General features: G+C 38.8%; 1 long non-coding RNA gene across 1 annotated transcript; it reads right to left on the reverse strand.

Annotated features, from left to right (window-relative positions):
- Positions 1–6856: 6856 nt before the first annotated feature.
- LOC119739683 lies at positions 6857–8556 on the reverse strand. Its single transcript, XR_005272612.1, has 3 exons — positions 8528–8556; positions 7733–7865; positions 6857–6896 (listed from the first exon to the last, which is right to left on the reverse strand). It is a non-coding gene; the product is annotated as an uncharacterized LOC119739683 (long non-coding RNA).
- Between the last annotated feature and the right edge of the window lie 5430 nt (positions 8557–13986).

Below are 13986 nucleotides of genomic sequence, written 5' to 3' on the forward strand. Positions count from 1 at the left end.
CATTTGATGTGACCCTAATATGAAAATGAAAATTAAGAAAAGGAATTGTCCAGATTTTGTTTTCATGTTGTACATGGATTGGCTCGTCCCAATTTGACGCTGGTTTTGGAGGACTGTGTAATCGCTAACACTGGTTCTCGACTTCCTAGTCAGTTCATTGGTCAACTGCACCCTGTTGGATTTAATGGGTTTTGGAAGCACATGTAAAAATGCGAAGGTTTCAGAGAGAACCATCTGGAAACATTTTCATTTTGTAATTTTAATTATTGATTTTAATTTGTTGTATAATATTGAAAACTATTGGGTTTCTTCAGTTGAAAGTTGATTAAACTTTGTGAATCATTACAAAGGAGAAAATTCCCTTTATGTTTTTGAATTTTAAACCTTACTTGTAAATGAAAATAAATTCCTTTGTAAATGGTGATCGTGGATGTAGCAAACCGAGTCATTAAGCCGCGCCCACTGCCATGTGAGCAGCAACAACACGTGACCCACTCAACCAATGCTGCAATGCGTGTTCAAGACGCGCGCGTCGTACGCTAATGCACGCGTGTCAGACCGCATTAAATCACGGCTGTGATTGGTCAGAATATTACGGGGGCGGGGCTTAAGCGGATCAGTCTATATTATTATTGCTGGGTGGGATCGGTTGCCTTCCAGTGAAATTGAAATAACCTACATGAATTTCCATTATGAACGAAGATCATAACCTTAGTTTGTTTATTTTTAACACCAAATTCAAACTTGTTGAAAGTCCCAAGTTTCACTATTCCCGTTTTTACCCAAAATTATAAACAAAAGCAAATGCTAGGGGTTAAACTGATTCTTTTTTACTTAAACAAGGCCAATAAAATGAAATATCTGCAAACGAAAATAATGAACTTTCGGTGAGACGACCAGCGTAAATCAACACAAAAATACTCAATTTCTACACTTAATTCTAAGATTAGAATTTATTTTACCGATTTATGTCAAAAACGGAGAAAAATCTGCCAAATTTAACTAAACTTAATTTTCTTTCAAGAGAGGGCGCGCTACACAAATAGTGGTCACCATCGTAAAGAATGTTCTGTCTTTAAACTGAAAGCATGAATGCAACTTTCATAGTTCAAAAACAACACACTCGTTTTCCAGACGATAACTCAAGAAATGCGTGTTGCATTGAATCGATATTTCGTATTGTGATTAAAGGTAACATATATCACAAATCTGTTGAATTTGGAGAGGGATCGTCCGACAATAAAAACAATATAACCAAAATAATGTACTGGGGAAACGCGGAGAAAATCCCGCCAATTTATGTCATTTTCATTTTTCTTTCACAAGAGGGCGCGCTATTGGTCACCACTTGTACCGTGTATGCAAGTATTGTCAACACGACACAAAACATGCCTTACTGAAGTGTCAAGTTCATGACACAAAAACGCTCTCGGTTTGACGATTCCTCACTAAATTCAACAGATTTGTTCAATCATCTGTATGTTTAATCAATTTATTAAATGTCGATTTCATGCAAATATGTACTTCTTGAGTTATCTTCTGGAAACCGAGTTGTTTTTGTGTCATGAAAGTTGACTAAAATCTCCAGTTATTTGTAGCTAGCTAGTTCTTTAACACACTACATTTCCGGAGTATATTAATTATATTTTTGACGGTTTCTCTCCAAATTCGCAAGTGATGTGTTGTATATGATAACTAATCAGGAGATTTAATTTCAGTCCAATACTACAAGCATTTCTTGAAAAGTCGTCTCCACAACGAGTGTGTTGTTTTTGTTCCATAAACATATTGACTCAAATTCGCCTTGTATTTTGCGCGCTTACATGCCACATTGTCTTGGGTATATTTTGTATTATTGGTCAACAATTGATATCCAAATTCAAGAGATTTGATACATATATCACATTAAATCGTTATGCAATATTTCAAATTAATGCACCAAGTACTTCTTGAGTTATCTCCTCGAAACCGATTGCATTGCTTTTTGTCATGAAAGTTGACTCAAGATCGCCAGTATCTTGAGCGCTTTAACACACTACATTTCCGGAGAATATTAATTATATATTTTTTTGATTTTGAAAAAAATACTTAATTTTGGACAAAGCGTCATCTTTAATGCCAAAACCCAGTTACTAGTCCTTATCATTGGTTTGTAAAACTGTACGCATGCATTTACTGACATGCGTGAAATGTTTTGGTTAAATATGATTGTTTTATTTTGTGTAACAAAATGCTCTGCAACTAGTTCGAGAATACCATAGTCAGTGATAACTCTGTGTTAAGTTAAATTCATATAGACTGTTATTTTGGAGTTGAAAGAAATAAAATTTCAACTGCTTTTCAGGAAACACTGTGTTATTTCCAAACTTGTCTCTCCCATAGTTTTGAATTTCTTGATCCAATCATGGAGGAATAAACAATATAAAAAAAGAATATTTTATTTTTTAATTCTATTTTATTCTGAAAACAACACTTCAATTTTTCTAACATAAGTTCAGTCAATTTATGTCTCGGGAATGTAAAAAAAAGGGAAGAAAATTAAGTAGCAATAAAATAATGTGGGACTCGAACCTGAGTCGCCTGATTGAGAGTCCTACGCCGGTCCAGCAGACCATTAACGCACTCAAATGTTATACTAGTTCTGCTTTAATTAACTGTAAGATAGGCTTATCGTGGCTTTTCACGTTGACGCCCATGCACGCTTAGACGTAAAACACAGTCTGACGATGTAAAACATTCGTTTGATTTTTGGTGTAGCTGTTCTAATTGATCTAAATTTAATTAGAAAAGGGTAAAGGGTGTCAACTGAAGTAAATCCTGAAATTCAATGAAATAAAACTCGTACAATCCTTGGTTTCAGTACGAAACACACGTGTTCAACGGATGCAGAGAAGCCCATTTCTTTTGTTAATTTCCTTTGTTGAATCTGGCGTTAACAATAAAATGTTTCCATTGAGGCGAAAGGATTAAACGCCGCGATCTTTTTTCACGCTTGAGTGCCTCTGAATGGGGAATATTGAAGCGGAAAATCACGAATTACAGCACTTGGGCAGCATTTTATCCCACATAATGATACTTTTTGAAGAGGAAATTGCATACTGAATACAACTGTAGTTTCAAAATTCAAAAATTCGCCGTATTTAAAAAGTCGAGGTAATTTTTTTGGAAAAATTTCACTAAAACTTTCCTCATCCTAACGTAGGCGGCGCTATATATATTTAATTCTCGCACGTGCACCGTATCCAGAGTTGGCTAGCGCATTAGCGTGTGTGTATGGCATTGCAAGGGGATGGGGGCGGGGCTGACTACCTGTTTTGTATACATGTACAGTTTATAGCCCTTTTATTTTAAAAACATTTCTCCACTTACGACTTTCAATAAATATATTCCGCTTGTCCCCCCCCCCCATCTCACACGACAAAAAAAATTCCCGCCTCCCTCTTTCTCATGTGTATACCGGGGCCCTTTTATTAATATCCTTATACGCGTCTCTTTTGTTCCATTAAAGTTGACTTTTATTCGGATTGAATTTTTTTCACTGACCTTTATTATCTATTGTTTTAGTTGTAGACCTATTCAACTTTTATTCGTGAGATAAATTGAAATTGTGATGCTAAAATAAGATTGGGTAAACGGGTGATACACAGATCGGGCGGCGGCTATCGCGCTAACAATGCGTGCACTGAGAATGAAATATATATATAGCGCCGCCTACGATAGGATGAGGAAAGTTTTGGTGAAATTTTTCCAAAAAAATTTCCTCGACTTTTTAAATACGGCGAATTTTTGAATTTTGAAACTATAGATGTATTCAGTATGCAATTTCCTCTTCAAAAAGTATCATAATGTGGGATAAAATGCTGCCTAAGTGCTGTAAATCGTGATTTTCCACTTCAATATTCCCCATTCAGAGGCACTCAAGCGTGAAAAAAGATCGCGGCGTTTAATCCTTTTCCCTCAATGGAAACATTTTATTGTTAACGCCAGATCCAACAAAGGAATTCAACAAAAGAAATAGGCTTCTCTGCATCCGTTGAACACGTGTGTTTCGTACTGAAACCAAGGATTGTACGAGTTTTATTTCATTGAAGTTCACAATTTTAGTTCAGTTGACACCCTTTACCCTTTTCCAATTAAATTTTGATCAATTAGAACAGCTACACCAAAAATCAAACGAATGTTTTACATCGTCAGACTGTGTTTTACGTCTAAGCGTGCATGGGCGTCAACGTGAAAAGCCACGATAAGCTTATCTTACGGTTATGATTTAGCAGAACTACATCAGCATTTGAGCGCGTGAATGGTCTTGTGCACCGGCGTAGGACTCCCAATCACGCGACACAGGTTCGAGTACTACCATAACTATATTGTTACTTAGTTTTTTTTTTTTTTACCTTTCCCTAACCTCTTACGGTTATGATAAAGCAGAACTGACGCTTTGTTTAAGCGCGACAATGGCTCGCTGGACCGGCGTAGGATTCCCAATCTGGCGACTCAGGTTGAGTCCTACCATAGTATTGTTATTTAATTGTCTTCACTTTTTTTTCTTTCCCAAAATGAATTGACTGAGCTTACTTTTAAACAAATTGAAATTATATTATTCTTTTCTTTTTTTTACCTTCCCAACTTTTTATAGCCCCATGCCCAAACAAACATTTACTAAACTTATCTTTTAAATAAATTGAATTAAGTTTTGTATTCAGAATCCCAAACAAACTACCAAGAAAACAAACAAATCAATAACAAACAGGTATTTTGTTCACTTTTATTTATTGTGATGATTTAATATCTCTTTATTCAAAGAACTATGCACAGCATTTCAACAATCTTTTAAGTAACATTTACTTTTAAAATTCACCTACACAATATTTACACTGCAAGATAAGATTTATTGGACTTGAAGGGAATGTACAACATTTGCTTTTGCTGCAATTTTCAGAAATAAATGGATTTGGAGGATTAGTATGTTATAGCAAATATTGTTAAAAAGACTTTTTTCGCATTTGGGCTTGTAGATGCTGGAAAAGCCAAGAAAACCAGACATGTATTTGCAGTCTGGTGACCCCACTTATAAGATAAAACGGAGCAATTAATAGACTTTGGGGAATTGTAAGGTCAGAGAATCAGTCTAGCAGACTTATACCTCTTCACAGGTGTATAATCAATTGCAAAGAAAATGCGGAATAACTAATTATAAAAAATTGGGAGAAATTTTTGAAAAATAGCCAGTTTTCTCCAATGCTTGTCGGCTGACCAGCGTTGGAAAAGTACCATTTTCTTTAAAATGTCAGCACATCAGGAGCCACAATTTTAGAGGATGCTTTAGACTGTCATTCCCCAACAATCCAGTAAGGTATTTCGCGATAATTTGATCATTTCGTTTTGTGATGTTTGCAAATGTTGTATCTTCCCTTTAAAGAAAGGCAGTAAACATTTATTGTTTTTACAGATGAAATAAAGAAATCAAGTCAGAATATCACACAATATTGGAAAAGAATGTTGCAACCTGACGCCACTTCAGCGGTTGTGTGCAAAGTCTATGGAGCGTCAAGAAAATTTTCTCTTAAGTATTTCTCAGTCCCAGATTCATGTCTTATCATAGTCATCATTTTTGCAATGAATGACTTCATTGAGATGATATGAAGAAAAAGCAGCATCAGGTTGCAACATTCTTTCCCAATATTGTACATGAAAAAAATATAGTATTGACAATGTGATAGATAGACGGAGAGGCTCTGCTGGCAGAAATTGTGTGCTAAGCAGCGCTATGAAATTGGGCCCAGTTCAAATCACTCATCTTCAATTTGTTTCCTGCCTTCTGGACCTTACACCCTAATTACCTGACAAACGTGCTCTGAAAACTTGTACATGTATATTTATATCAATATAAACCATTAATTAGTATAATTACATTACGTACAGATGACTACCCCCTCCTTGAATAACCATTCCTGGCCCATTCTCATGCCGTTGGCTTGTCTCTAAACAGGCCCCAGAAACTCCAAGAAAAAAACATCGAGTTGTCTTTATTAGCAACAAATTTGTGACGTGATTCATAATTATGATGAGCATTTCAATGCTGCCTGACTGACTGTCTGACCGAGTCACTGAGTATTAACTGATCGAGTCAGTCACTATTATCACTGACTGACCGAGTCACTGACCGAATCACTGACTGCGCGATGAGTCACTGACCAAGTCACTGAGTTGATGACAGCCACTGAGTCGCTCAATGAGTCACTGAGTGATTCCTTAACCGAGTTGCTGACCGAATCAATGACTGAGTCACTGACTGAATCACTGAGTCGCTGATCGAGTCACTGAGTCGCTCACTGAGTCACTGACTGAGTCACTGACCGAATCTGACTGAATCATGGAGTCGCTGATCGAGTCACTGAGTTGTTGACTGAGTCACTGACTGAGTCACTGACTGAATCTGACTGAATCATGGAGTCGCTGATCGAGTCACTGAGTTGTTGACTGAGTCACTGACCAAGTCACTGACTGAGTCACAGAGTCCAGCTTAACTAGGCAAGCCTACTTTGTTTATGCCATGAGAGACTAGCCTCTCTCCAGAACTGTTGTATTTTCCTGCATAACCATCTTGCCAAAGCTAAATAGAGAAATATTTCAAGGCAAATTTCCCATGCGTCAAGAATAATTAAATCACTCTTAATCAACAGTATCGTTCCATTATTTTATTTTTGGAAAATCCCTTTGCAAGCAGGGGTTTTTGGAATGTACAAATTTAAACAATCTCAAGACTAGGATAGGGACCACCTCAGGAAACTGGTACCCTGTTGTCCTTGGCCCACTTCTTCATGACACGGATGATGTATTCCACCTGTGGGTTACCGGTGTTGCGCAAGATTTGGAGGATGTCTCGCAGTGTTTCTCTGTAGAGGAAAAAAATGACAAAAATCTAGTGGCTTGAACTTCACTGGGTTTTGTGCACATGAAAATGAAAGCTATTAACAAGATGGACTTTGCGTCGGGGTGATGTAAATCAATGTTAGGTTTTGCCCTTCACCGATGTATAAACACTGTATACTCAGTGTATTACCTCCTGAGTGAAAGTTGGAAAAATAATCACTTGGGTGGGATTCGAACCCACGACTCGATCATCGAGCTTACAGGGTTGGTTGGCTGGCTAGGCAACCAAATCTGTAAGCTTGATGGTCCAGTGGTTAAGACGTCTGCACTAACAAGCAGGAGGTCATGGGTTCGAGTCCCAACCGAGTGATTTTTTTCCAAATTTCACTCGGGAGGTAACGCACTGAGTATACAGTGTTTATACGTCAGTGAAGGGCAAAACCTAATAGTGAAAATGAAAGCTGTTTATAGAATTTAGGGGGAAAAGGAAAAATCCATAAAGATCAATGAATTTGAACTAGAGGGCTAAGAAGGTGAAAAGTATTCATGAAAATTTGTAATAAAAAGCCGTATCCTCTCTGAGTGATCCCCGTTTGATATTTGCCAGGTCTGCATCGTGACTTTGGGCGTGATCCCTGGCTGCATGGCATATGCGGGTTGACGGCTTCTGACTAGCGCCCCTTTGACAGAGACATTGAGAATTAGGAAACCGCCAACATTGGGCTGGATAGCTCAGTTGGTAGAGCACCGGAGTGATATGTCAGTGCACACTGTTTGATAGATGTACTGTGGTCACCTGACCAAAGGTTGAGATCTGATTGGTCAGTGTGCACTGCTGATTGACAGAGATGACACCCACCTTGGTTCATGACCAGCTATGATCTGCTGGAATACGCCCACGCACGCCCCTCGCTTGCCTTCCCAGTATGCAGGATTGGGGTCCAATCTTTCCAGGACATCGAAAGCCTTGGTCGCACAGTAGAACTGGCCATCTACCGACAGAAAAGTTGAAAACATGAAAATTGAGAAGAGGCCATGACAATTATATAGTTTGAGGTCGAGCAAAAAAATCAGAAGTTTTAACAAAAATGCTGAATTTATCATTTCACCACTGTGTTGACAAAGTGATGAATTTGTCCAAAATCAATATTTTAAGCAGTTTGGGATTTTTGGCTATTCTAATATTTTATGATGCCCTCTACATGCTTACTAAAGTTTGCGACACAAAAGTGCATCCTTCATTATTCAAGCTAATGACACAAAGTCGTAAATGTGCAACAAATCTTTCTTTTTTCTTTTTTGACGGGGGTTCGTATTCTCGTTGATTTTACACGTGAAAACAATGTTGCAACCTGACGCCGCTTTTGTCTTCACACATCTCAATAAAGATCAGTCATTGCAAAAATGTTTCACAAACATGAATCTGGGACTGAGAAACACTTCCAATTTCTTCAGAAAAAACTCTGCATTCTTTTCTACACATGCGTTATATTTAGATTTATGTCTCCTCTACCATTTGCGTTTGGACAAAGTGCCAAATCTGTTTCGTGAAATCGGCTGCAGGTTGAGATTGAGTGACTGGATACTAATTTGGGGCTAATGCCAAAATCTTGACCAAACATCCAACGGACAAAAATAGGGGATGATGTTTTACCTTGTAGCCGTCGTTGGCAATGAGCTACAGCAGGCTGAACGATTCGCCAGACGTCTCCATCTTAAGGTACAACTCCCAGGCTAGTCTGGCCTTACGATTCACGATGTCTGAACAACGAAAACAACACAAAGAAAGGTTATAAATACATAGGATACTGCTGTAAGAAAACACATTGGGTCCACAAAAGATGGTTCGGTTCAGTGGATGCTCGTTTTAGCAATTTTCGGCAAGCAATGCTCAGTGTAACTGTGTACAATATTTGGGAGCCAAGAGGGATGTTCAATGTAGCGAATTTCTGTCGTACAATCTGCTTAAAATACGATAGAACAAATCCAACATGGCAAATGTATGACTAAAATGTGAAGTTTACACGTATATAAACGGAAAAACTTCGAAATCCGTTTACAAATTTCCCAAAACATCATAAACAAAACCAGAATTATTAAGGGAGTTCTGTTCACGCGATATTCCTTGGAGATAACCACACATAAATAATTAACGTTGTTTTCAAACCTACTTAATTACAAAACCTTAGAAGCACCGTAGTACTTTCATTTGGGGAACACGTAGTTACATTTTTACTTTATCAACGACTGCCTGCTATTTACTATGTCAACCATTGTTGATTTATCATGGCAATCACAACGGTCTGCAGATCAGACATAATGGGTAGGCAAAAGCCACTGTCAATGGCTAAACGTTTAAAACGGTTCTTAAAATATTTGCTTAACGTTTACAAAATGAAACGCAAAGTCACATCCTTAATATACGATCAGGGCGATGATTGCATGCTGGTTATGTCATTGTTAGAGACCGATCAGTCTACCTCACACATGGGCAACATGTGCATCTCCCTAATGCCACTCTGGATTTTCCAGCAGTACATGAAATGCATGCACGCGACGTGTCGTGACTTTAGTTGGACATTTGGTTGTGCAGTCACAATTGTGAGTGGTCAATACATTATGAGTTGAGGCTGAACAGGTGGATTCATTCTCATAATTAGCAACTTTGAAGTTAGAAGAGGAAACGTCATTCACAATTGATGGTAATACTCACAGCATCTTGCCAACCAGAGACACGTGTAGTCATTCTTGATCTTCTCACTCTGAATGAGCACAAAAATCTGCAAAACAAGAGAAACAAAACCCTCTCCAATTAAATCATGGTAAAACCAAGTGTTGCCACCAAAACAGTGGTCTAGGAGGCACAGAAAGATCCCCATCCGGGTTTTAGACTTGTTTTTTATGCCTATTTGCCCTGAACAAGGCTACATGCCACTCCAGATATACAGGGCTACAAGTCGGAGCAAAGCAGCTAAATCAACCACACCATCTCTGCCCTCATAGGCACCCACTTATAAGCCATCAGTGTGGGGTTTGGTCAGTATCAAATGAGGGCAATAATGCTCATTGTGATTTTTGGCAAGGTATGCACCCCTCTAGTAAAAAAATATGCGACAGCATTGCAGCGGTGGCAGCTTTTTGGGTGCTATCCCTTGTTTTCTTTTTTTTTAAATGGTAGCCAAAACATGCTTGTTACAACATACAATTGATCCGGTTCAAGCATATTGACGGCAATTTTGAAAACACAAATCAAAAGTGATAACACTGCCACCACTCACACTGCAAAGCTATCACACATTCTCCAACTCTAGATGTGCCTTTCACAAAATCGCTATGAGCATTGCTCTTTTCAATCGTCTGGTACCGGTGGCCCATTTTTTGGACCAAAGCTGATAGCCTATTACTCCTGGGTGGGGAGAAGCAATGAGTGACAAAGTGCCTTGCCCAAGGGCACACACACCATGACCCCAGGCTGGACTCGAACCCACAACCTGCAGCTGTACCGCAGACCACGAATCCAACGCCCTTAACCACGAGGCCACAGCACTCCACACTCCTCTTGAATCAGGACAGATCATAGGTTGGAGGGGAATAAGCACCAGGCAAGGAATTCCAAAGAGATGCAGCACGTGGGAAAATAAGCTATTGGAATATCTTTTTGTTCTACATCTATACAGCAACAGTATATGGATGAGAACAGACAGAAAGTCGGGCTTCTCTCTCAAACAGGGCCGACCATCGGTGGAAATCAATACAAAATTCCACTTTTCTTGAAAATAACAGCACACCAGGTGCCATGATTTCACAGGATGCTTGAGACTATTATTCCCTAACAGGCAGGTATTTCATAATAACTTGGTAGTTTTGGTTTTTGATGTTTGCAAATGAAAGGCACCATGACTAGTTTAGGCACCATGACGAGTCACTGCGCCATGACTGGCCAACTATTGAGGGCGCAACAACGAAAATTGGGTCCGTGAGTCCAACCTACCTCCTCTGCTTCCTTGTAGTTGCCTGCTGTGGCTTTGGCCTGCGCATAGTTGTAGTTGAACCTATCGTCGTTGTAGAAGTAACTCTAGAAACGTAAACATACAAAAATGTCATCTTAGTTTTTCTGATAATTTTCCCACCTGCACTACTTTCTTCCCCCCCAAAAGGACAAATACAGCTAAACCATGCCACAGAAACAACTATGAGCAAGTTGGGGCGAGACTAGTGGTCGATTCCTGACGTAATTTGATGCCTGAGCACTAATATCAACATGCAAACGCCTCTACTCAGACGATGGTCAAAATTGTTCACCAAATAAAGATAATGGTCAAGAATAATTCTAAACACTTTTGGTCTTGAATAATAGAGGGTGATTGGCAATAAATATTTTCAGGTTTTTGGAGAAAAGTTCACAAACGAATAGTGTCTAACATTAAATGCATTAGATAAAATGACCTGAGAGCAAATATGCAGTCCTATGCCCCCTGTCTGTCTGGCCTCAACTCCATTTTCAAAGCTGTTAATGAAATAAAATGAATCAATAAACATTCACTGCAACTTTCCTAAAAAATACAGCGGTGCTGTTGAAACCCCTCGGCCTGAGTTTGTTGATATAAGGTGTGAAATTACAAGTACATGTAGTAGAATAGTTAATACTGGTCAATGGAATGACCTAGACCTTGACCAATGACGTTGACCTTTGACCTTTTGACCCCCAAGAAGGGCAACCCCGAAAGTTACAAACCCGAATCACATTATACTCAGCCCAAAATAAGAAAATAATTTTCTGACATACTTCTAGTTGGGTAAAGTAGAGATATATTTATTTATTTATTAAGAATTTGCTAACTTTAAATAACTTTTTTAGTGTAAACCTGGAATTTTCAAAGATTTATGCAAGTGCGCTACGTTAGGGAACACTCAGCTGATTTTTGCCCAATTTCCGGACACCACCGTTTTTTTTAAATTTTGCTCAAAATTGTATGACAGTGAAATTGTTTACAGAATTTAAATGGCAAACACTACTGAAAAAGTACCAGTAATAACTGAATGAATTCGAAGTTTATCGACAAAGAAGTTTGGCAACCGTGCATGAGGAAAGTCAGGAGAAACGTCGCAGTGCGCCACGTTAGGGAACACCACTATATGTGTGCATTGATACTGGGTTCTTAATTGGGGTAGGTGCGATGAACTAAAAACAATAGGCCCTGGCCCTGCTGACTATATGACTATACAATCATGGAGCTATAAAAAGAGGTCTTACCCAACAATGTATGCAAAGCATTCCAAAATACTCCGGAAAGACTCCCATACCTCAGACGTCACTGACCAACAAAGACTAGGAAATGTCCTTTGACATGTTTTCTCAGTAGGCATGCCATGGTAGCAACTTTTCCCTGCTAAATCCGACATTTTTGGACATAGTATCCCTTTAAAAGGTGGCATAGGTCACTGTAGGGAAAAATTAGTGATGCCCAGATATATGGGAATCTTTCCAGTACGCCGAAAAGAAGTTGATTTTTGAGAAATAAATAGTCCAGACTTACCTGACGTACAGGCCTATATAGCCTACCGCTGCATTATCTGCTGCATAATCTTGATCGATAACCAAACAACAGGTGGCGCTCTTTACAATTAACGGTGTCAGGTACAATCTCATTCAAGTGATGTTGAGCGGTACGCGTTGCCATGGTGATACGTCATCAGTGTGCTCTGCATCCTGTATGTGCTCCACAGTTGACATCCTTGGTAGAACCTTCAAACTCTGTCAACTTCAAGAAACAAAGCAAAACAAGTTACTTAAACATCTTTACCTTCTAATTCATAAGGTTTAGTTCAAATATTGTTTTCGTCTGCTATTATTGGAAAGGGCATTGTTTGAAGAATTTGGTTGACAATAATTACTGTGAAATTTGAGAACAATTTCCCAAAAAACTGACAAATTTACAAACGATAAAAATGGGGCCTGTAGGGCCTGACCATACTTCCTGAACTTAGTTTAAAACCCTTACACTTACAGTTCTGGAAGAATGACCATACAATCATGGAGCTATAAAAAGAAAGTCTAACAATGTATGCAATTGAAGCATTAATAACCCCCTTGGCCCTTTTTGCTTAGAACCATCCTCAATCCTCCAAAATTTTGCAACTCCACCTGAATTTTTCAAAATTGTCAGACAGTCCTGCCTCAAAATGCATTCATCGTCAATCCTCCAAAATCCTCCTCATCCCAAAATTTTGCACTCGTGTTTAAATGAAGGATAACCAACGCCAAATCCTTCAAAATCATCAGACAGTCCTGCCACAAAATGCATTCATCCTCAATCCTCCAGAATCCTCTTGTGCTTCAATCACCATTCATCCTCAATCCTCTAGAATCCTCTTGTGCTTCAATCACCATTCATCCTCAATCCTCCAGAATCCTCATGTGCTTCAATCACCATTCATCCTCAATCCTCCAGAATCCTCATGTGCTTCAATCACCATTTATCCTCAATCCTCCAGAATCCTCATGTGCTTCAATCACCATTCATCCTCAATCCTCCAGAATCCTCATTTGATTCAATCACCATTCATCCTCAATCCTCCAGAATCCTCATTTGATTCAATCACCATTCATCCTCAATCCTCCAGAATCCTCATTTGATTCAATCACCATTCATCCTCAATTCTCAAGAATCCTCCAAAACCGCCAGGAGGATTTTGGAGGAGTGAGGTGGGTTAGGGTTAAAAAATACTCCGGAAAGATTCCATACCTGGAGTTCTGGACATTTAGTGGAAAGTCCTTGGTGTTCTTTCAGACAGTAGGATGCTGGCAGTGGCAGTAAGCATGTAGGATGGAACGCCGTATTATCGCAGTACTTATCACGTTTCTTGTTTGGACTAGAGATTGCCCGCTAACCTTCCCGAATTGTCCTGTCTCTTAGGTTGTATAACTCTTCCTTTTCAAATACCTGTGAAAATAGACATGATCGGAATGTGCGAATGGAGGTGGATATTATCACGGTATGTGGGAATTGTGGTTTTTATAACTCAACTTTTTTTCTATACATGTAGTTAATGTTTTACCAAAACATCCCCTGAATAAAGTCTGATATTTTCCCTGTAACGTTCAAGTTGATT

Source organism: Patiria miniata, unplaced genomic scaffold (assembly GCF_015706575.1).
Source record: "Patiria miniata isolate m_02_andy unplaced genomic scaffold, ASM1570657v1 HiC_scaffold_10, whole genome shotgun sequence".
NCBI classification, from domain to species: Eukaryota; Metazoa; Echinodermata; class Asteroidea; order Valvatida; family Asterinidae; genus Patiria; species Patiria miniata.